The following is a 24991-nucleotide window of genomic DNA, read 5'->3' on the forward strand; positions in this document are numbered from 1 at the left end:
GGAGAGCTAGAAACTGTGAAATGCATGGCCGTGCTCGGATGAATCATAGGCTATGATTATCTGTTTATTTGATCAGTTGAACTCTGAAACCGAGGAACACCACTGGACATAATAAGGATGACAACTCTTACCTTATGTTCAAGAGCAAGCATCGAGCGACAAAGGAATTAGGAAATGCACACTTGTCCCTAAGGACAAGTGGGAGACTGAAGGAAATAATGCCCTTGGTCCAAGTATGCATTCTATGATAAGTCTAATAAATGCGGTTCAGTATTAATTAACAAGTTAATAATTCAGTGAGATCAAGTGAGCTGAATGCCTAGCTAGAGGCCGCTTCAGTTCAAGTGGAATTAATGATATTAATCCACAGCTTACTCTTGACTGAACCCGTAGGGTCACACAAATAGTACGTAAACGGATCAAGTATTTAATGGCATTAAATACTCCATCTATGAATATTCGGAATCGACGGATCTTGGTTTCAGTGGGAGCTGAGATCGTCACAAGCAAGAAATAAATACTCCGGAAACGATGATATTGCCGGAAACGGAAATATGGATCGTATCGGAAATATAAATATTATCCAAGTCGTAGATGTTGCCGGAAACGGAAACATGGTACGTATCGGAAAATATTATCGGAAATGGAAATATTGCCAGAATCGGAAATATTGCCGGAAACGGAAATATTGTCAGAATCGGAAATATTATCGGAATCGGAAAATAATTCCGGAAACGGAAATATTAAATATTTGTTCGAAACGGAAATTAATTCCGGAATCGGAAATATTAAATATTGTTCGTATCGGAAATGAATTTCGGAATCGGAAATTTAATCGGAAGCGTATCGTACGAATAAGCATCGGACGAGGCCTGCCGGACGAGGGCCCAGCACGAAGCCAGGCCATCGCCCAGCAAGCCAAGCGCGCCACACGAACAGCCAAGGCCACGCCAGGCCCAGCGCTAGGCCAGGCCCAGCAGGCCGTGGCAGCGCGCGCAGCGCGCGCAGGAGCTACGTGGGCTTGTAGCTCGCGTAGGCCTCGCTGCGTGGGCTGCTGCTCGCACGCACGCGCATGGGCGGCCCATCGTGGCTGCCGTGTGTGTGTGCGTAAGTGTTTGTGTTCATGCACGATTCCTAAAACATGCAGAGTTCGGTTAATGATTAAATTCCTAATTCTATTAGATAAATTAATTAAATTAGAGTTCTTGTAGGATTCTAGGTTTAATTAATTTGTATCTGAATAGGATTCCAATTCCCTTTCCATACCCCTATAAATATGTGGCCTGGGTTCACAATTTATAACGAGTTTCAAAGTATTCAAAGTGAGTTTTTGAGAGAAAAATTCAGTCACACATCTTGCTCAAAAGTGCCGAAAATTCTAGTACCTTAAGGGCGATTCTAGTTGGTCAATCTTAAGGCGGATCCGGACGTGCTGTGGACTATCTAGGAGGGACGACACTTGGAGTCCTAAAGACTTGTTCTTGTTCGGTTCGGGCGCAGCTAGGGTGGGCACGCAACAAAGAGTATGCATCTAAATTATGCTATATGATTATGTGTAAATAATATGTAATCCTGGGTTAATGGTTGTTTCCGCATGATTTATGTAATATCATATGTATCATAACCTAACAATTTCCTGTATCTAGTAGTTGTTGAACTTCATCATTGATAATTTGGTTGCGTTCTGGAGCGAACTTCCGCCGCTTTTGTTTGACAGGCTTATGTCGGGGGTCGACACTGAGTTTTTGAGTGATGACGTCTGGGCTGATGCCTGGCATATCTTTGTGGGACCATGCGAAGCAATCCGCATTGGCTTTGAGAAATGCAACGAGCTCCGACCTGATATCGTCGGGTACATCGCATCCAATAAAGACGACCTGTTCTGGTTTCGCAGGATCCAAGATGATCTCGTCGAGTTGTTCAGATTTGGGCTCTTCGTAGCCCGCTGGTTCGGAGTTGGACTGTAATTGCTATAATGAGGATTTATTTGTGGTCGATGGCTTTAGGGCCGCCTTATAGCATTCCTTGGACTCTTGCTGGTCTCCTTTGATTTCTTGAACCCCCCACCGAGTCGGGAACTTGATGGTTTGGTGATATGTCGAAGGGATGGCCTTCATGTCGTGGATCCAGGGCCTGCCCAAAATAATGTTGTAAGATGAAGGGCAGTCAATAACACAAAATTTTACCTGTTGGTTGATCCCTTGTGCGTAAACGGGTAGGGTAACTTTGCCGAATGTGGTTTTTGCTTCGCCACTGAATCCTATTAGCACGGTGGATTTTTTGACGACGTCTATGTCTGGGTTGAGCCCCATCTCTTTGAGGGCGTCGAGCATCATCACGTTAGTTGAGCTGCCGTTGTCGACAAGGACTCGTTTGATCATGCAGTTTCCAACAGGAATAGATATCACCAAGCCGTCGTGATGTTTGTCCGAGATGTCCCCTGCATCAGATTCATCAAAAGATATAGGGGTTAGATATTTGGCAGCTACAGCTCGGACTGGTCTATCTATCTCGTTTTCTCGGGCATGTCTCTTCGCTGCAGAATAAGTTAAACCACAAATGTCAGAACCTCCAGCAATGAAATTTACAGTTTTAGTATGAGGGGGAGGTGGAGGAGGTCGAGATGGAGAATTAGAATTGTCTTTGTTGACAACGCCACGAGCTTTATCTGACATGACGTCCTTGAGGTAACCATTTTTCAGCAGGTAGGCTACTTCTCTCCTTAACGCGACGCATTCGTTGGTTGTGTGACCGATGTCGGCATGGAAGTCACACCATTTGGAGGGATCCTTCTTCGACTCGGGTTTGCTAGACTTCGGCGGCCATTACACTGCTTTCCCCATTTTCGAGAGGTGGTTCATCAGACCTACAGTGTCAACACAAAAAGAATATTCGTTAATTTTTGGAGGCAGGTCCGGGCTGCTTTTCCAGTCGGAGTCGTCGTCTTCCTCCACCACCGCTACATGTTGAGGTCGGGAATAAGGAGCAGGGCGGTCGTTGCTCCTCTTGGGGTAGGGCAACCGTCTTTCCGTCTTTGAGTAATCATTGCCCCCTTTCCGAGAATGGAGAGTTTCTTCCAACCTAACTTGGGCCATTGCTTTGGCTTGAGCATCTTCGAACGTCTTGCAGGGGTATTTGATTAAATCTCTCCAGAGGTCGGTTTCGCCATATAATCCCTGTCTGAACGCTTCGATGGCTGTCGGAACATCACATTCAGGAACAGTCACCTTCTCCCTGATGAACCGGGCTATATAATCCTTCAGGGGTTCGTCAGGACGTTGGATTACTCGGTATAAGTCGTTTGTCTGCTTCTCTAGACATCTGCTGCTGGCGAACTGCTGGTTGAACATGTTGTCGAGGTGAGCAAAAGAGGTAATGAATCCATTCGGCAGGCTAGTCAACCACTTCAAGGCGGGCCCAACCAATGTCGAACAGAAACCTTTGCAAAGGCTGGCTTCTCTCATGTGCTTGGGGACAGGAATGGTCATCATCCGCTGCTTGTAGGTCAAGATATGTTCTCTTGGGTCGGTCGTCCCGTCGTACATGGGCATGTTGGGTGGGCTAAATCATTTCGGGATGTCTATTGCATCAATGGGATCAGCATATGGGGAGTCGGCATAACTGTCTAGGCTGGCTTCTTTGATTGGTGTTGGTACACCAGGAATTTTTTTTATCATGGTCATTATTTGTTGGAGTTGGTGATTGGTGTTCTCACAGATGCTGTTGAGCACCGGAACGAGGGGGCTAAATGTTTCGGGAAGGCTGGCTTGGAGATGTTGATAGTAGGTACTCTGCGGGTATACGCCTTGAGGTTGGTGAGGAGTGAACTGTGGCACCACTTGTTGCATGTAAGGGGGCGTTCCTTGAGTAGCGTGGGTACCTGCAATATAAGGGAAAGGAGTTACGAAACCGTGACTAACCGGAGCGACTGACCTGTTAAGAGGAGTGTATGGAGAATAGTTTCGAGAAGAGTCGGGGCGCATTTGGGCGTTGGCATTGGGAAACGCTGCTTGCGGCGCCTGGTTGGCTAAAGGGGTCGTCATCAACTGGGGGGGTGCCCCTGGTGTCGAGGTGACCAGGTTGACAACAGGTTGGAGGACTTGTTAAGAGAAGGGTTGATCCCATGGCATTTGAATCGCTGGCGTTGGTCCTTGCGCCGGGAGCGTAACAGGCAGGGGTATTGACATGGTCACCCTTGGGGGAGGCAGCGGACGAGACACCGGAGCGGAGGCGGGGGCCGTCACCATGGTGGATGTCGTCATGCCGACCTGAGGTGGGGTTACCCGGGCGGCCGTTGAGGTGACAATTGATGCCGATATACCTACAGAAGATGGTTGAGTCGGAGGCGGGGGAAGCCAACTCGGGTTAGAACGGGGTTGGTTCGGTAATGGATCGAACTCGCGGATCTGCTAGGGAACAGGACCCCCAGGTTCGCCAAAGGGTACATGGAGGGGGTGATCTGGGGCGGCGTCAAGATCCAAACGGAGGTTTAACCCGGCGGTGTCTCGTCGGTACTGGAACCTGGATCCGGTGGCGATGGAGGCACTGGACCTCACTTGAGAGTGCAACGCTTCGTTCTCCTTTTGGAGGATGTTGATGCGCTGCTCCATGGCTTCGAAGCGATGAGTAATATCGTCGGATGAGCTAGCATTTCCAGCCATGGTGATTGGAATGGTATTATCGAGCTGCTTTTGATTGTCAGCCCCACGGTGGGCGCCAAATTGTTTTGGGCAAATTCGACTTAGAGACGAACCTGCCTTGATGAAGGTGCTAACAATCGATCGAGCTAGATAATTGAAAATGGTGAGAGCAAGATGTAATAGCATAGGGTAAATGTTGGTTTATTATTCGGGAATCATGTATGTAAAATAGACAAGACTAAGCCATTTTATAGGCATTTACAACAAGAACGTAACGTTTATGGAATAATTGCCCATAATTAGGTAATAAATACGTAATGAAGGCCGGCTTCATCAAAGGTTTGTAACGGCCGTTTTGAGCCCAGCAGTTGGGAATGTCGTTCGATTAATGCCACCTTGCGCCTTGTTGGCAGCCACGTAAGCAATGCTTGCCATGTATGCCCACGTCACCAAGAGGGTATTTTTACCCCTAAAGAACCCTTGATGATGTTTTGATTGTTGTTTTCCATAGTTAAAACTACAATTGAAAAAGAACAAACAAATAAATAACCATTCACTGTTTCTCTTAATAAATTTAAATTCTAGCAAACATGCATAATTTTCATTTATTAAGCATTTTATTCAAGTTATGTGTTCCGGCAGGTGTGAATAAAATGATTCCAAGATCCTTAAATCATTGAAGAATTAAGCACATTATGTATTTAGACTCAATTCTAAAATATTTTAGGTAAGCAAAGCCTTTGCTAATAGTCTAGAAACTACTCTTGGTTGATAGGTACGTCTAAGAACTTATTAGGTAAACCTATCTGTTTTGCCACGACATAAAAGGACTCCTTACTTATATCGTTGAGTTTCACCAAAACTAACATGTACTCACAATTATTTGTGTACCTTACCCCTTTAGAATCAATAAGTAACACCTCTCTATGGCGGAAAACTATTACTAAGATTGATGTAAAGGTTATCCAAGTAAGTGTTATTTTAGCATGGCACCTTTTAACTCAATTTTAAAGTTTGGAACTTAAGGCTCTTACTATGTTGGTTAGATTTTAAGTGAACTAAAATCCTTAATCATGCAACATAATCAAGCCACAATCTCATGCATAATTAAGACATATTTAAAGCAATAAATAACTTAAAACATGCATAAGATATAAATGTGATCTAGTATGGCCCGACTTCATCTTGAAGCTTCAACTTCAAAGTCCGTCTTGAAAATGGATTGGAAACTCCGTCTTGAATTTCACCATGGGAGGCGCCATTTTCTTCAAATAGGATAAGCTATAATTAAACTAATTACAACTATTTGATGGTACGTAAACCATATTTAAATTGAAAAAAAAATCTTTGATGCATTAGACCAATATTACATTCAAATTAATGGTACGCAGACCATATTTTCTATCCTATTTAGGCCATACTAGTCACTTTTCAATAACCTGCAAAACAGTACATATACAATATGTACCATTCACCCATTCATTATCATGAATGGCCCACATAGCTGGTTAGTAGAACATGTTATGCATCACAAAAATATTTGCAGCAATTAATCAAGGGCACCAATAATCTACCAATTATTCAGTCCTTATTAATTATAATCAAGTTGTTTTAACCTTAAAGGAATGTAGACTTAATCAAGAGTTTATGACTAAAATGCTCCCACTTAAACCAATAAAATCACATGCCTTACTAATTTTAAACATAAAAATGTATTTCCTAGTCTAACCGGATCATACAAATTTAATTAAAATTTAAAGCTCATATAAATTTATAATTGAATCCATTTAATTTATTTTCAGTTGAATAAATGAATTTAAATTAATTCAAGGTTTTAATTTCAGTAAAATAATTAGTATAAATTAAAATTTATAATAATTAGATTATTCAAAATTAAATTCCGAGAAAACAATTTAAATTACGAATTTTAAAATTAATTCAAATCGTTTCCGAACTGAAAATTCAAAATTAAAATTAAAACGAACCAATCGGGTCAAAACAAGGTCGTGGGCTTGCGCCCATGCCTCGTCAAGTCCAACAAGCAACAAACCCCTTGTCACTCGATTGATCGTATTGCAAAGCCCAAGCAACAACGCACCAATGCAGCAGGCCCAGCGAGCCACGCTTGCGCGCAGCCCACTCGCCCACCGCAATGACACGCTGCTGGGCAACGCTGCTGGACAGGCCAGCCAACGCTGCCCGCGTGCACGTTGTGCTGCGCTTGTCGCTGCCTTAGCGTGCTTGTTGGCGAGGCAACACACGTTGTGGCGCAGCATCCATCGCTGCCCACGCATGCTTGCCTTGCTCGCTGCACTGCTCGCCCACTCACGTAGCACACAGCCCTAGGCAGCCATTGCCTTGTGCATGTCATGCTCGTTGCTTGTTGCATTCGTACCGCATGGGCGACGAGCTCCCTTGCTCGTCGTCGCATGCCCGCACTATACAACACCCCTTAAGGGTAACACGTAGCGTCCATTGCTTTGTGCGTGCAACTTTTATGAGCGAATTTCATAAAAATTAAAACTTTTTAATTCAAAATTAATGACAAATTAATAAAACATATTAATTTCATAATTTTAGGGCGAAAAATCGAAAATTTATTAATCAATTTATTTCTGATTATCATGGAGTCAAATCTAGGTCATAAAAATTTAAAATTTATCATAAATTAAAAAAAATTATGGTGGTTTTTAATCATGGATACTTAATTAAATCGTTAATTAATTATGAAAATCAAATCAATTCTAAATTATTCGAATTTCAACAAATTAATTACAATTACAAATTAGGTTGTATATTTAACAAGCTTAGGCATTCAAATTTGTTAAACATATACAGTAGGTCAATCAAAAATTCAAGATTTAACAACAAAAATCGCAAATATTTAATTTAACATCTTAAAATTACAAACTTTTGCGTTCAAAAAGTCATAGTTAGTCTTCGAATTTGGGAATTCTGGGTTCGGCCGAAAAGTAATATTTTTGTCAAAATTTTAGAATGCCTTTTACATGAGGAATTGACACAAAAATCACTCGATTTCGTTTCGTTGAGTAACGAAGAAGCTGCCGAAAAACTGCGTACATATAATTAAATAAACGCAATTTGCAATTAATTAACAATTACGAAAATTAATCACCCCTTTTAATTCTTTGGAAATTTCTAAAATTTAACCATGTTAAGAAATTACTATGGAATTAATTAGAGACTCATGATACCACTGTTAGGTTATGATACATATAAACGAATATAAATCATGCGGGAAAACCATAAAAGCCAGGATTCCAAATTAATTGCCACATAACAATTAGCATAATTAGGATGCATACTCTTTGTAGCGTGCCCTCCCTTGCTGCGCCCGAACCGAACAAGAACAAGTCTTTAGGACTCTAAGTGTCGTCCCTCCGTAGAAAGTCCACAGCACGTCCGGATCCGCCTTAAGATTGACTAACTAGAATCGTCCTTAAGGTACTATTATTTTCGGTCAATATGCGCAAAGTATGTGACTGAATTTTCTGCTCAAAATTCTCACCTTTAGAATACTTAAAAACTCGTTATTATTTATGAGCATTGATCTCATATTTATAGGCTATGCAAAAAGTAATCGAATCCTATTAGGATACAAATTAATTAAGTAGAATCTTATTAGAACTCTTATTAATTAATTTATCCTCTAGGATTAGGAATTTAATCTTTAAACGAATCCTATACGATTTAGGTTTCGTATGCGAACACAAACACACACGCACGCACAACAGCCCACGAGGGGCGCCATGCGCGCGCACGCGGTGAGCCTGAGCAGTGACGCAGCCCACGCGAGCTATGAAGCCCATGAGGTTGCCGCAGCCAAGGCGCGCGCTGGGCCTGCCTTGCGCTGGGCCTGGCGTGGCCTTGGGCTGTTGTGTGGCGCGCCTATGCTTGCTGGACGTGGGCCTGGCTTCGCGCTGGGCCTTCGTCTAGCAAGCTCGTCCGATGCTAATTCGTACAACGCGCTTCCGATTAATTTCCCGATTCCGGAATTCATTTCCGATACGAACAATATTTAACATTTCCGATTCCGGAATTAATTTCCGTTTTGAACAAATATTTAATATTTCAGTTTCCAAAATTATTTTCCGATTCCGATAATATTTCCGTTTCCGGCAATATTTCCGTTTCCGACAATATTTTAGATTCCGATAATATTTTCCGATACGTACCATGTTTCCGTATCCGGAAACATCTACGACTTAGATAATATTTATATTTCCGATACGATCCATATTTCCGTTTCCGGCAATATCATCGTTTCCGGAGTATTCATTTATTTGCCTTTGACGATCTCAGCTCCCACTGAAACCAAGATCCGTCGATTCCGAATATTCATAGATGGAGTATTTAATGCCATTAAAAACTTGATCCGTTTACGTACTATTTGTGTGACCCTACGGGTTCAGTCAAGAGTAAGATGTGGATTAATATCATTAATCCACTTGAACTGAAGCGGCCTCTAGCTAGGCATATAGTTCACTTGATCTCACTGAATTATTAACTTGCATAATTAATACTAACCGCATTTATTAGACTTACCATTAGATGCATACTTGGACCAAGTGCATTATTTCCTTCACTACGATGCGAATGGATCGAGTGGACAACATCCAGTGCGCCTGCACACCCGAGGTTTAATAGATTTCCTTATTCCCAACTTTCGAGATGACTCAACACGGGGAAATGCTCATAAATAATGCACTTGTATTGTTGCAAAATGAGGTTGTTCTATTTTTTTGGAATTCTATTTTCACAAACCCATTGAAATCTCATAAATAAGAAAGAGCTCTCAGTTTGTCAATCCTTACAAAATTGTTAAAGGATTTTTGTATTGTTGCAAAATGAGGTTGTTGCATATACATAGATCGGTTGTTGTCTTGTCATTTTGATTACCATCTCTTCCGTTAACCATGAACAACAAATTTACATGAATAATGCACTTGTATTGTTGCAAAATGAGGTTGTTCTATTTTTTTGGAATTCTATTTTCACAAACCCATTGAAATCTCATAAATAAGAAAGAGCTCTCAGTTTGTCAATCCTTACAAAATTGTTAAAGGATTTTTGTATTGTTGCAAAATGAGGTTGTTGCATATACATAGATCGGTTGTTGTCTTGTCATTTTGATTACCATCTCTTCCGTTAACCATGAACAACAAATTTACATGAATGTTTTTTTACTATTAAATTTTACTTGCATTGGCTACTATATCTATTGCTGAATTTTGTCACATTTGATGTTTATATTTCTATTGGTCATACTATAATACATGCTAACTGCAGTTACAGTCCTATACTGCTGAACCTTATTAGAAAATTTTGACTCACAATTTTCTAAAGTTCTCTTTTAAGTCTTCGTGACAAAGAGTATGAAAGCTGGTCTTTTGGATTGAAAAGTCTTTTCCTGATACTTTGGTTATGTAAAAATAGGCTCTGACTGGAGTTCTCGATTGTCTCGTAGGGACTCTAACAAGATGGTTTTTGATTGTTTCCTGAAAGAATTTGTGTTAGGTTATGACAAATATAAAACATAATTTCATGCGGAAAAACCATAAAGCCAGGAATCCAAATTAATTGCCACATAGTCAATTAGCATAATCTAGGGTACATACATGTGACGTGTGCCTTCCCTAGTTTCTCCCGAACCGAACAAGAACAAGTTTAGGACTCCAAGTGTCGTCCCTCCGTAGATAGTCCACAGCACGTTCGGATCCGCCTTAGATTCAATTAACTAGAATTTAGCCTAAGGATTTATGTTATTCGTACTTAATTATTTGGCAAATTATTAAGCTTAGTTTAATCTTAAAACTATATGAATACTTGAGAATAAATTGTGGTTATTCATCACCTATTTATAGGGTGGGATTATCGGAACTAAAAACCTACTAGGATTCAATTTATCTAATTCAATTAGAATTAGACTTAAATTAAACCCTTGTTTTTAGTATTTAGTTAAACAACTAACTCTAGTTGTTTTAGGAAAATAATCTAACCGGACAAATCCTAAGAAACTAAGGATTCGAAGTTTGCACGAACATCGACCACACACACAAACAGCCCACAAGGGCACTGTCCGCGCGCGTGGCCCAACAGGTTGGCGCGGCCCATTAGTGGGCGCGGCCAGCCTGTTGCCTCGACAGTGGCTGGGCCTAGCCTTGCCTTATGCTTGGTTGGGCCTGCCTTGGTGGGGCGGGCTGCTGCTCCTCTTGCTTGCCTTGCGCGGGCTTTGTTAGGCGCGGGCCTAGCTTCGTGTTGGGCCTTGCGTCTTGCAAGCTCGTCCGATGTTTAGTTCGTACGTCGCGCTTCCGATTTATTTTCCGATTCCGGAACTCATTTCCGATTCGAACAATATTTAATATTTCCGATTCCGGAATTAATTTCCATTTCGAACAAATATTTAATATTTCCGATTTCGGAATTTATTTCCGATTCCGATAATATTTCCGATTCCGGCAATATTTCCGTTTCCGACAATATTTTAGATTCCGACAATATTTCCATTTCCGATAATATTTTCCGATATGTACCATGTTTCCATTTCCGGCAACATTTACGACTTGGATAATATTTATATTTCCGATACGATCCATATTTCCGTTTCCGGCAACATCATCGTTTCCGGAGTATTCAAAATTTGCCTTTTTGACGATTTCAGCCCCCACTGGAACCGAGATCCGTCGATTCCGAATATCCATAAATAGAGTATTTAATTCACTTAAATACTTGATCCGTTCACGTACTATTTGTGTGACCCTACGGGTTCAGTCAAGAGTAAGTTGTGGATTAATATTATTAATTCCACTTGAACTAAAGCGGCCTCTAACTAGCCATACAGTTCACTTGATCTCACTGAATTATTAACTTGCATAATTAATTAATACTGAACCACATTTATTAGACTCGGCATTCAATGCATACTTGGACCAAGGGCATTATTTCCTTCAGTCTCCCACTTGTCCTTAGGGACAAGTGTGCATTGCCTAATTCCTTTGTCGCTTGATGCTTGCTCATGAACATAACGTAAGAGTTGTCATCCTTATTATGTCCAGAGGTATTTCTCGGTTTCAGAGTTCAAATGATCAAAAAAACCGATAATCATAGCCTATGATTCATCTGAGCACGGCCATGCATTTTACAGTTTCTAGCTCTCTGAGTGTCCTTGTACAACTTTCAGCATCTCATCCCGATTTTTGGGAGGACAATCCCAATCTTGTGATCTTGAGATTATACTTCGTTTGATAGGTGATTACCCGAGCGTTGCCGTTATAGCCTCCTTTTACGGTGCGACGGTTGACAACGTTAAAGTAACCAGTTCTCAAACAAATAGTCTTAAATCACTCAGGTATTGAGGATTAGTGTCTAATAATTTTAATGAAATTTACTTATGACAGATTTTCATCTCTTACAGTAAAGTTTCATAGGTTTGTCCGTTACTAGTCTTCTCAAAGTAAGTATTTATGCAAATGATTGCGACATTGCCATGTCCACATAGTTCAAGAAACAGAACTACTAGTCATCTTGCACTCTAGTCGTCTAGCGTTTTCTATGCGTCCATCTTTATAGAAAAATTCTGACCAGGGACCATTTTCAATTTTTGACATTCAAGTTCACTTGATAGACATTTCTTAGTCACAAGACTGGTCCCAACAGTCTATCTTGAATATATTGTCAAATTGAAAGGACTCATCATTTAATACTAAACCAAGATTAAATGGAATATGAAAATACATTTCATATATGATAAATGTTCAACCCCGGTGTTTTAGAACCATGGGCCTCTGACCCATCTTTAAAATAATTAATGGAATTCAAAGCTATGCTTGATTTCCAGTGCTACAATAATGTGAGTGTTGCTTCTCACTTGTTCCTGCATAGGTTTAGTTATAATGCTTTGCCAATCTTACTATCCTTTTCATCGAATGTTCTTCGAGATAGGATAATAAGATCTTTTGAGTATGTTTATTTTGTGATCTAGTCTTTCTTGCTACAATAGTGGTTCTACGCATATTGCAATGAAGAACCATCAAGTCAGCAGACATGTGATCTACCCAAGTTCAGTGAAGAACTCTTTAACATAAACAGCTCTGTTTTATTGCATCTTAGGCAATAAGTACTTTTACTTCAACTGTTTAGGTTGCTAGTGATACTTTGTTTGGATTTACTTATCCAAGCAGTTCACAGATATGCGGAAGACTTTCCAACTATATCTTAGAACATAGAAATTAATATTTAATTTCCTACGCAACAATTCATGGTCTTTAATCCATGTTGCCATTTCAAAACACGATGCTCTTTAGCTCGTCCTTGTCAATGGTTAACTCCAAAGGGATCTTTCTTGATCCTTTGCCAGTGCTTATGCATGTAGCATCAATATTTAGCATATCTTTATTTCCTTGAATCAAGAACTAATCCTATGTACCTTTTCAAGGACCATAAGTTTTTCTTAATCTCAATCTAGTTGATATTTTCTTAGACCAATAGAGATTGGTATGCGTTCGTCATGCCTAAAGCCATACGATACATTTTTGGCGATCCTCATATTATATCATACATGATAAACTCTTTTTCAGAATAATTCCCAATTGAATTCTATTCATGTAACTTTAGCTCATTCAGTTTCATTAGATACTGAATCCAACTAAATTCTTTAACATATAATATAGGTGAAGAATCCACTTAGATCCTTTGATGTTTAACTTAGTAAATTCTTATACATAGTTCAAACATTTATTTCATAGATTTATTCATATGGGTCGAACATCTCCAATGGAGTATTTCGTGCTTGATTTAGTAAATGCCATTACTTAATCTAAAACAATATTCTAAGATCTTTGTAAATAGATCTTAGTACCCAGTATGTACTAAGTTTCTCCTTGGTCCATCATTGATGAATAATTTCAAATCTAAGTCATTAGCATTTGAATGTCATTTCACAATAGAGAGATATGTGTACGATACACATAGGACCAATTAAGTTTTACGTACTCCACACTAAACTTCTTATACATCTATAAGAATCATGTACATTTTACGAAACTAAAATACTTATTATCTTCACTAAAATACAGTTCCAATTCCCAATTGCTTGCTTAAATCTGTACTTAGATTTCATAAGCTAGTTTTCATTTTCAAGTATTTTATTTGGATCCACAAATCCTATGACATGCCATGTACATAGTTTATTCCTACATTTGATTGAGGAAGATGTTTTGTCATCCAATTGCCATATGTACCAATATGCAATCATTGCTTGATTTATAGACTTGAGCATTACGATTATGCATGAGGTTTCAACACAATCCACGTCGTGAATTTGCTTGTAACCTTTAGCAACTAATCTAGCTTTGTGCGTGAACACAATTCCATGTTTGATGGGTTTTTATCCTTAAAACCAAATTGCAACCAATAGGTGTGAAACTATTCTTGCAAATCAACAAAATGTCAATTTTGTCATCAAAACATTGAGTATGTTTTATGGCCTTTAACTATCTAAAACATTTGAGTCTATATATGGCCTCTAACCATTTTAAGGAATCTGGGTTCCGTCATAGCTTTCTTACAGGTCACAAACTCATTAATCTACATGATAATAGTTTGACTGCAAGTTGTAGGTTTCTTCACTATCTAATAGAAGAATCTCATAGCTTCAGTGACCTGAACTCCATGTTTCGTCACTATCTAATAGAAGAATCTCATAGTTTCAGTGACTTGAACTCTATGCCTACTTGGGTATAGAACGTCAAACAATATAATATCAATAGCCACTTGAAAGTCCTTTGAATATTTTGTTCTCCTTGAAGCACTTTTAAAGTCTTCTTAGAGATGTCTATTCTTTAAAGCCACTTCTAAAGTCCTTAAAGAATAAGTGTTCGGATTAAACTGATAAGTCTTTAAAGCCACTTCTAAAGTCCTTAAAGAATAAGTCCTTAAAGAACTTCGAAAAGCCTCCGGAATGTCCGTTTATGTTTGTTGTTCGCCTCGAAGACTTTCGATTTCGAGGTCTATTTTCTCCCACTTGTCATTTTGGAAACGAATCTCCAAAAGGACACTATTTCAAGCAAACAAACATTACGTTCTCAAAATTCGTGGTAGAAACAATACCCTTGTGTCTCATTTGAATAAATCACAATGAAACATATATCATACTCGGGCCTTAGTTTGTCGAATAACAAACACTAAGCTCCTACTGAGTTTAGGAACTCTTTAGATATATATTATGAAAAGATATTCTGAAATTACTTTTCAATAGCTTTGACGAATTTGGTTTAGTTTGGGGGTAGTTGAGCATTTTGTTTTAGAAATTATAGGAAAAGTCTTTATGATTCATCATTGATCGAATCAAGTACTAATTGACTGCGATCATTCCAACTTAGATATGCCATATCTTATGAAGCTAGATCGTGAAATTACAACACACAATCATTGATGATCATTTTTGGTCTTAAAGTAATCATCGTCATGATCTTACCTAGATCTTTTATGATTCATTGCCAAGTGGATTTTATACTTCTGAATCTTTGAACTAGCCAAACAGATTCAAACTTATATCTCATTGAGTAAATAAACCAATATTCACTCAAATCCAGGTGATATAATAAAGTCACAAAATAGATCCTTTGAATGTTAACTTGTTGATATGGTCTAAGCAACAATGCCAAAGATTAGTGGAACTCAAATCAAGGTGTTGATTTGAACCTAGTAAAGTTTATTGTTAAAGAGTTGTTTGTTTTAATCAAGCATATTGACTCAACCCGTAAATGACCATTTCATTCAAATAAACAAACAAACATTGTTTTTGTTTTTCTTGAATCCAGTTTTACGGTTCGGTCCCCAGGAGGCTCGGTTTTGTGGGTCGGCGCCCGAATTTGCCCTTTGATTATGTCTGCATCATCCTCCCCCTCCTTCGGGGGAATTTGCCCTCATATCTCGAAGCTCCTCACCCGGAATATCATGAGACTGTCGTGTTTGTTCTCTTCCATTGACCTTCCGTGGCCTTGCCAAGACGCCGCTCCTAAAAAGCTCTGCCATTGGGAAACCTCCATTGAACATGTGTCGAAAGGTTTCCTGATCATTTGAAAAGAGTAATTCTCATTAGATTCTATCAAGGCAAATAAGAAATAAAATATAATTATATCAGATAAAACAGATAATATCATATATAATTATGTTGTTCAATTTCTTTTAATGGCCATAATGGAAATGCTCAGTACGATAACGACCCACACGGTTTTCTGATTGCTCATCTATGTCTATATGTGGATGTAAAATATATATGTGATTAATTTTATGGAAACGGGATATTTGATGACAGCTTATCGCTTGTGTGTTGCATTGATGGAACATGGCATCTTTAACTATTAACATGCATGCACGTTAAAATGAGATATATGTCTTGAGAATAAACACAACCCCCCCCAGTATAGCTGTATAGAGAATAAATATATGCAATAATTCACACGGCACATAAGGGATCCAAAAGATACAATGGGTTTTCCCAAGAACATAATAGCAAAAAGTGTTGTGTGTTGCTCTATGAATAACCACCAAGTAAGATAGTTTAGATATTAATGTCACTACAAACGATAAGTACTTGCAAAAGGCGTATATGGTTGTGGCACTTAGCTTCCCCACTACCCATATCTACGCTCATGGTTGTGGTACTACTTAGAAAAAGGCGTACAATATATTCCATTAAAAAGAGTGAGTGAGCTTAGCTATTAGTCACATTAGACAGCTTACACAAATTCAAATGCCTATGTAGTCGTGTATTGTAACCATAATCTAATTAGCTCATCAAGCTAAAAAATTACAACATCGATCATACATTCAAACTTCGGATACCGAAATAAACATAACCTAAAATGAGAAACTTAAAATCAGATGCAATGTCTTTCATACCCGTTGTGAGGTGAGAATCCAACAGGTGACCATGAAATTGATCGAACACAAGGCTGACGATCTCGTGATAGACGAGTGGGCAGTAAGAAAACCAGGGAGAAAATCTGCTTGGAACATGGCTGTCAAATAAAAGTAAATCCTCCAGTGAAAGTGGGCATTGCATTTTAAAAACTCAACTCAATCATACATACATTGATCTGAAAGTTCACTTTTTGAGTGACAAAGATCCAAGCAAGAAGATCGGTGAAAGCTCAGAGATAGTAATGACGTTTGGAGTGACAAAGATCCAAACCATTGTAAAAGAAACGATAATATCCAAACCACTGGTATCCTTTCACTCGATTGTGAGTGGCACCAGCAACTTCTATATCCGGAACTTGAGGGAGGCCTTCTTTCGGAACATCAGGGTCTAAATCTATCACTCTAACACGCCGACCTAGACCAACACCACAAGCTTGCCTAGCTCTTATTGCTGCTTGACCAACATTTGTAGTATACGCTCCTCTCCCTCTGCCACCACTTCCTCGCATGGTCATTCAATTAAGGGGCAGGGTACTGAAGATCAATATCCCTTTTCGATCACTAGTAGAAAGAAAAAACACCATTTGTAGCGCGCCTAAATAGGGCTTTTTGCAGCCTTTTGAACGCCGCAATTATGGGGGCTGCAAATAATAGACTTTTATTCGCAGCGAAGCTGCAAAAAAACATTAATGGCAGGGCGCCTTCTTTGCTATGGGTTATAAAAAGACACTAATTATAACGCGCCTTGTTTCACACGCCTTGTAAAACGTGTTATTTGCAGCATTCTATTTTACAGTGTGCGCTGTAAATAGTCATTTCATTTTACAAAAACAAATACTGCACAATTCATAGATACTAGCCTACTAGGTACTAGCCTTCATAATGTCATCATCAAAACATAAAGTACACATTTACATAAGTGGAGGAGACTTATTGGATGGTTGTCAAGAAGAAAAACAAACCATTATATTGTGCTCAAAAAACACAAGGAAATAAAAATGGAGAAAAACAAACAAAAATTATTATCCTCCTCCTACACAAAACATGAAGAATAATCTGGAATCCTTAAAACATTATCCAAAGCATGGGAATTGCAAGGTCTTGCATTCTAAGACTCACCATCCCAACAAGTTCATTACAATACTTAGAGAATGTTTTGTAGCTCATGTCACCAAGATTAATCAACCCTGCAGCCAACTGCTTGCTCGACTCCACAGCATACCTAGCCACCATATTCCCGCCGTTAGGTAAAGTTGAAGGGCTTACAAGTACCTGCAAATTACCAGAAGAAACTCCACAGCATACCACACTGGTGTTTTTGACAAGAATAAGGGTCTAGTCTCAAGCTGTATCCCAACAATTGGGTTTCCCTCTTCTCCCTTCCATTTGGAGCCCTACTTTAACTTAGCTTTCATCGAAGGAAGAAACTATTTTAGATGTCCCCCCACCCCTCTGCCAGTCTTGCTACTAGAAAGGAAATTTTTTGAAATCACTGGTGTAATAATGCTGAAATGCTGAATTGAAGCTGCGTAATATTATTCACCAATTAGTTTACTATCACACACGTGCATACAAACATCTGCACACGCACACACAAACAATAGGTATTTAGACTTCAGCCAATAAGTTCCAACATGAATCTAACCATTGATTGAATATTTCACTGATGTCAACCCGTTGAAACGGATTCAAAACCTTAACCAAACCATCTATTTTCAAGTTCAGTTTCGGTAGAATGGTCATAACAGGTCAACCTTTGTCACATACAGAACAAACTTAGAAACAGGGGAAGGGGGAAGTATACGTGGAAAATGGAATCTTGGTTTACAGATAAGTAAGATAACACAAGCTCACAATAGGAAAGACTTTATTGTAAGTGGCTACTGCATTTTATCCCGTAAAAATATCTCCTATCACTACTTTTGCAACACTTCAATGCTGTTTCCTGCCTTTCTTTCCTTGCTGAACCAATTCCCACAGCGAGTGAAATTTCAAAGGTACAGTAATGCCAAAAGAAACAGACCTAGCATCATGAAAAAGAATTATGAACCATAAAATTCATTTGTGTGGCAAAGAAGCATACCTTTGCAAATTGTACAAGTTGGTCATGATTGTCATGACCATAAAAGAATGCCTCTTTCCGGAATATCTATAAAAAAAATGGAGTCGTACTGAGTAATTCACGTCTAAGATGAGAACTACTACTCACCATTCCAGCAAACATACAACCAAGGCCCACATGTCCAACGAATAGTCATAGTCTAGTTAATCAACAAGAAGTTTTGGCCCCTTGAAGTATCTACAAACAAGTTACGAGACATCAAAATAACTGAAATTCAAGATTTACCAAAATCAAGCATCAACTAGGAACAAAGATATAATGCGAGATTCACCAATGAACGTAGGATTTGAAACCCTCGAGATACCACAAGTAGTACAACAATATCAGTTGATTACAACCTACAATCCCAAATATAGTTAATCTAATTAGCTAGATCTAATACGAAAACCATCAGCAAAATCCATAATTATAATTGAAAAAACCTCTGAAATAATCAACATGCTGAATAAATCAACTATTCAACCAGACAAACAACGAAACAACAATTAATTGGAAATAAAATATTCCCAAAATTACACACCTTTAGGCACTCTTAGACCTATCACCTAGGCCTTTTTGTGTTTTTACTGTTTTCAGAGGAATTTGACATCTACAGCAAAACATGAATGTGATAAGACTTCTCTGGAGTTGCTTACTTATTCTAGTCTGCGCTAAAGAACATGAAAACTTATCTCATAGTCACTCTATCTCAACGTCTCATAGTCACTCTATCTCAACGTCTCATAGTCACTCTATCTCTATCCCTCTCGAACATGAAAACTTATCTCAACGTCTTATTGAGTTCAATTTGGTCACCAAATATAAACGAAAGCATTGTTTTTTATTAGTTATAAGTCTATAACGAAGATGAATCAGCTGTAAGTAAATATGTAGAACATCTTATGACAAAGACCTAAATGCTAGAAGTGATGTGAAGACAAATGTAAAAGCAAATGTGGAAAAGGCTTCTTTCTACCCAAATAACTCCTTATATTATGCAATCAGCTGATTGACGCCGTCTAATTTCTGCAAGAATATGTCCTTGGTTTCTAATATCCTGAAGCAGATTTACAGTGCACATATACCCTACCTTACTCAGAAGATGGATACCACTGCATGTCCTCCGAATGATTTTTGACAGATAGCTCAAGGAAAGAATAGTTCAGGAGCTAGGTCCACTAAACATATTAATGACACGCATGCTGATGCAATGATGCTAATAGAATCTAAGTTGCTATATACCAAGAATAACCCCAGATCAAAAAATGAAATGAAGAATTGAGATGCATACTGAAATGATCTACTAAAATTTCTATTATTTTGGACAGTTTTGGGCTGGGGGCACCATGCGACAAACTTTTCTGCATTAGGAACTTTGTTCTCTGTATGGCTTCATTTCTACTCATAAGTCTTGCAAAATACCTGTCCCGAGTTTATCAAACATTAGCATCTTCAAAGAACAAAGCTTTTACCGGAACTAATAAAACTTGCTTCGTAAGAGGAGCCATTTTCATCCATCTAACAGAAAACAGTACATTAGACCAGTATGTCAATGAAAAGAATGTTCAGTTAAAGTCAGAACTACAACTGGTGAAAGCCATTTAGTCTCTTAAAGAGGACCTTAACCCACCCCCACCCACAAAAGGAAAAGGGGAAGAGAAAGCTAAGCTACATTACTACGGACACCACAACGTTATTACTGTCAGAAGTATCATCTAGTGTCAGACAATCCGACATGATTAATTAAGGTAAAAAAAGGGTCCGGACTCTGTATTTACATCCATTACCCGCAAACAGCATAATTCACAATTGGAAAAAGCAATCATATTCAAGAACAAGAAATAATAATAAGAACAGATAGAAAAACAGTGGCGAGTTCAACAAAAGAAGCTTGACTAGCCGGAACAGAGGAGCAAATCTCAGACAGAGCAACACCAACAAACCCAGTAAAGAAAGAAACAACAACGCAACCCCAAAACAAGACTAGTGAGCTCTCAATTGATTCTCAACGAAAGCACTCGTGTGATGACCCCTGTGAATTATGCGATTTGAACCAAAATGAAACAAACCATTTGAACCAGAACCCTGCCTATCAGAGATTGATGAGAACCATTTAAACAGGACACTCCTATCAGACAACCAAAACTTTGACAACGAAATAATCCAATCGCAAGGGTGAAAGAAAATCTCGTCGCAGGTGATTCGAATATACGTGATTTTCACCCAATTCAAATAATACAAAATCAAACAGACCTGAGAACTTTTCCCAAATTGGCATCCAAAAATTACAATTAAATGCTCAAAAAATCATACAAATTATTGAAAACTATTAGATTTTCAAACACATAATATGAGTTGTATTTATCACAACAGATCTACTAGTTGGACAATAATAAGGAGATGAACAGGGAACCAAAGAACCAAAACTTTGAGAACGAAACAACCTAATTACACGGGATAAATTAGATAATAATTGCACAGGGAGAAATGAGATCCGAATTGCAAAGGATTCAAATATACAGAAATAAACCAAAAAAATCGAGTGAAAACCAAAAATCTCGAATCCATTTACTAGTTTTTTTAACGGAATTTCCATAGTGAAAACCAAGATTTTGAGGTATTCTTGATGCGCGAACCCAGATTTAGAGGAATAAAGTATGAATGAGAGATTTACTAGTTTTTTTTAACGGAATTTCCATAGAGATTTAGAGAGAGAGGGGGGGGGGGGAAGTACTTTTTCTTAGCGCGTAATCAAACGTATTCGAGAAACAAGCGGAGGATTCGAGAGAAATGTTAGAACCCACTTTTTCTTAGCACGTAGTCAAAGCACAAGTTGCAATTAAAGACATAATCGCACCGCACACTAACCTCTGAATGCTGCGATTAATTTTGTATATTATTTTTCCAGCTTTTAATAACGTTCACGGCTCGAATACGTTGCGAATTGTTCATTAACTTCTTGACCCGCGTTGACCAAGTACTTCTTGCAACATTCACGTATCAGGTGCACTACGAATGTGGGGTTGTAAATGTACTTTTTTCTACTAGTGGATCTTCGTTCTCCACTTCGCAAGTCTAGCATTATCCACTCATAATCCCTTTCTCCTTATCTGCCACACCATAAGAAATCATTTCATTCAAAAAATCACAAAATTATTTTACTAATAAAACCAATTAATTCAAATATTGCAACCAATCGCAGAACTTGCAATTAAACCACTACCCATTTTTGTTTAAAACCAACAAAACATGGTGTCTAAGAAATACTTATCAGAATCTAAAATTTTGTACCATCTTCTAGATTCACTCACATATTGCCAAATGATCCTGCTCGATCAAGTACCATATTCCACAAAACAAGAACATCCCTTTTAAAGGTTCCATGTATAACAATAAATCTGAGTGTCATCAAAATTCTAACACATCTAATTGTAGAAGTTCCCACTAACATAAAAGGGAGATTGAAGAGATAATCATTTTAATAATTTCTATAAAGTTCTCAAAGTAAACACAAACAAGTTGTTAATACTCTACGAACAGTGTATCAGCTATTTCAAACACACACACACAAGCACGACAACACATCATGCATTAGCAATTTAGCATCACCAAATGATGATAATTTCAAGAAATGTTTGAGAAAGCAATGGAGTCAAGATAAACTAACAGAAACTAACAGAAACATGATCAAAGTACATGTCACAAAGTTAGCGGACCAACCTAATAAAAAAGAGTCCAGTAAAGTACCAACGGAATTTACTGCCCAAGAAACCAGTTCAGAAAACGGCATTTCTGTCACCCACTGCTGGAAGTGACCATCTTTCTGGAAGTGACCATCTTTCTGGAACCGGGGGTCTGTGGCCTGTTCCACGACTCTACAATGGAGTCTAGACTTAACGCATTGAATAACCAACTTAGATAAAGCACTACCAAATTTAGATAAAGCACAATCGCATACTGTTATTTTCAATCACCCAAATATCCAAAACAAACGCTTCACCAATTTTACACACGTAGTGCAAATACTTCAACCACATGACTCAATATTTTCCAAGAAATCCGCAGATAATTAAGCTACTCACTAAACGGAAGGAACCCAGAATCATGAAAGCAAACCCAACAGTAACCTGTAACTTGTGTTTTCTCTCGTGATGCAATTACTCAGTTATGGTTCAATCCTCTTCCCATCATCTGGACAAAGGGAGTCATGAATGCTAATCAGGCCTAGTCTTCTCTTTCTTCCGTATAGGGAGGTTTCGAAGATCGCACCCGACTAAAACGCTTCCTAGGACCACAACTTTTTTTTTCAATCAGGCCTAGTGCGATACTGTGATAGGGCTGTCATATTGATGAGAATAAACAATATGAAAACAAACAAAAACGCTTCCTAGGACCACAATTTTTTAGTTCACCTTTAACCCACAATTTCAAGACCTTATATTACAAAAACAAACTTGATTGAAAAGATGCAATTACTCAGTTATGGTTCAATCCTCTTTTTGAGTTACTTAGCCCACAATTTCAAGCTTTATATCACAAAAACATAATAGGAACTAAACAAACTTGATTGAAACCAATACATACCATAAAATCAGACATCGAGAGTTCCAGATCTATGCGTTGATAGGTCGTTTCTTCATCATCGATCTCCGCGAAACACCATTTACTACCTAAATTTCAAGAAAATCAATTAACCGAGATCTTCATATTTAATCAATTAAAGGAATTAATTCTCATTAAAAATATCAAAAATGACATATCAGTACCTTGGAAGTAGTTCTGCAAGTCGACATCGAAGCGCTCTTAGACAGCTATATCTCACCTCACGATTCACGCCGGCCAAATGAACGGCGCGGCGCTGGTGGCAACGACTCAAAGGAGAGAGAAAGTTAGGGTTTTGCGTCTTTCATAAATGAATCGGGGTTTCGTCTTTCAAGTTAGGGTTTCAATTGAATATTGATGTTCACTATTGATATCGAAAATAGCAAAAAGTTTGACGATGTTCTATGGATTCATTAACATTAGTCTTTTCCTCAAAAAAAAAAAAAAATCATTAACATTAGTGTTAAAATGTAAAGGAAAATAAAAAAGCAAAATATATTCCTTCCAACTAAGACTCGAACTCACAACCCCATGGTCAATCAAGGGATATAACTTCACTACCAACCAACTGAGCCACTAATCAATTGTGTTTATTAGAACACATTAAATAATATAACTCTTAAACCTGTGCGTTGAACTGGGCAGTAACGGTTGCCCACCCATGGAGAAAGGCCAAAAACTAAAAATGTTATAAAATAAAAAATATACATCCTCTTGGGTCAAATGAGCACTCGTTCTCTTCGTAAAGATGAGACCTACGAGAATATGGTGACGAAACTCGAAATCGGCAAGGTATCGATGCGTTTTCGAATAAAAACGGGGCATTTTCGTGAAATCGGTAAACTCAAACGGGCATAACTCCGACCCCGAGAGTCCGATTGGAGCGAATTTTTTTTTGAAACCCCTTATTTTTAAGAGCTCTAAGCAGCCACAGTGGCCGATTGGTCCGCTGATTCACGGATAAGCCAATAACGAGAAAAAACTTCAGAGGGCCGTAACTTGGTCTCCGGTCGTCCGATCGGGGCGATTTTTTTTTTGAAATCGCGTATTTTTTGGAGATCTATGCAACGCAAACTCCCTACATAGTAGGGGGTTTGTGAAAATAGAATTCCAAAAAAATTCCTCTAAGTGGGAGATTGTGAGTTCTAGGGGCATAGTGGTCATTGTGTAATTGAAACTAGGTTTATGTATATATATTAATGTATTACCCATTGAGCAATGAGTTCAGAGTTGGTCTGGTGGTAATAATAAGGTTGATATCTCACATACGCTGGTCTTGAGATCTAAGGTTCAATCCTTGTCTAATGGATTTTTTTTTATTTTGTGAATTCGTAAAACTTTTGCAATTACACCCAAGTGACAGTAACGTGATAATAATGCCCCGTTTTTTTTGTTGGAAAACTTTATATGGGCATTAAGCTTAATTTTGGTGATTTTTTTTTTGCAAAAAAATAATTTTTTTTCCCGGAAATGGGGAAAATAGGGGTAAAAACGGGAAAAATCCCAAAAAATTCAAAAAAATCCCAAAAAATCCCAAAAAATAGGAAAAGACATATAAATATATATAGAAAACATTGGTGTTGGAAATTTTTATTTTGGGACCTCGGGGGGTGCCCGGGTTGCTATTTTGGGAAAGTTTTCGGGAAAGAAAACCACCAACCGATCTCACAATTGTAAGTGAGCACTCAACAATGTTTTGGGG

General features: G+C 38.5%; 1 long non-coding RNA gene across 10 annotated transcripts; it reads right to left on the reverse strand.

Moving 5' to 3' along the window:
• Nucleotides 1-15716: 15716 nt before the first annotated feature.
• Nucleotides 15717-23844, reverse strand: LOC110777302 (uncharacterized). Of its 10 annotated transcripts, XR_008921166.1 has the most exons (6): nucleotides 23454-23721; nucleotides 23272-23357; nucleotides 22408-22562; nucleotides 21556-21797; nucleotides 17892-20109; nucleotides 17422-17808 (listed from the first exon to the last, which is right to left on the reverse strand). It is a non-coding gene; the product is annotated as an uncharacterized lncRNA (long non-coding RNA). The 10 variants fall into 10 exon arrangements; XR_008921168.1 differs by adding an exon at nucleotides 15717-15731 and having other exon boundaries at nucleotides 16566-21797; nucleotides 23454-23728; XR_008921167.1 differs by having other exon boundaries at nucleotides 17422-20109; nucleotides 22435-22562; nucleotides 23454-23741.
• Between the last annotated feature and the right edge of the window lie 1147 nt (nucleotides 23845-24991).

Source organism: Spinacia oleracea, chromosome 5, assembly GCF_020520425.1.
Source record: "Spinacia oleracea cultivar Varoflay chromosome 5, BTI_SOV_V1, whole genome shotgun sequence".
NCBI lineage: Eukaryota > Viridiplantae > Streptophyta > Magnoliopsida > Caryophyllales > Amaranthaceae > Spinacia > Spinacia oleracea.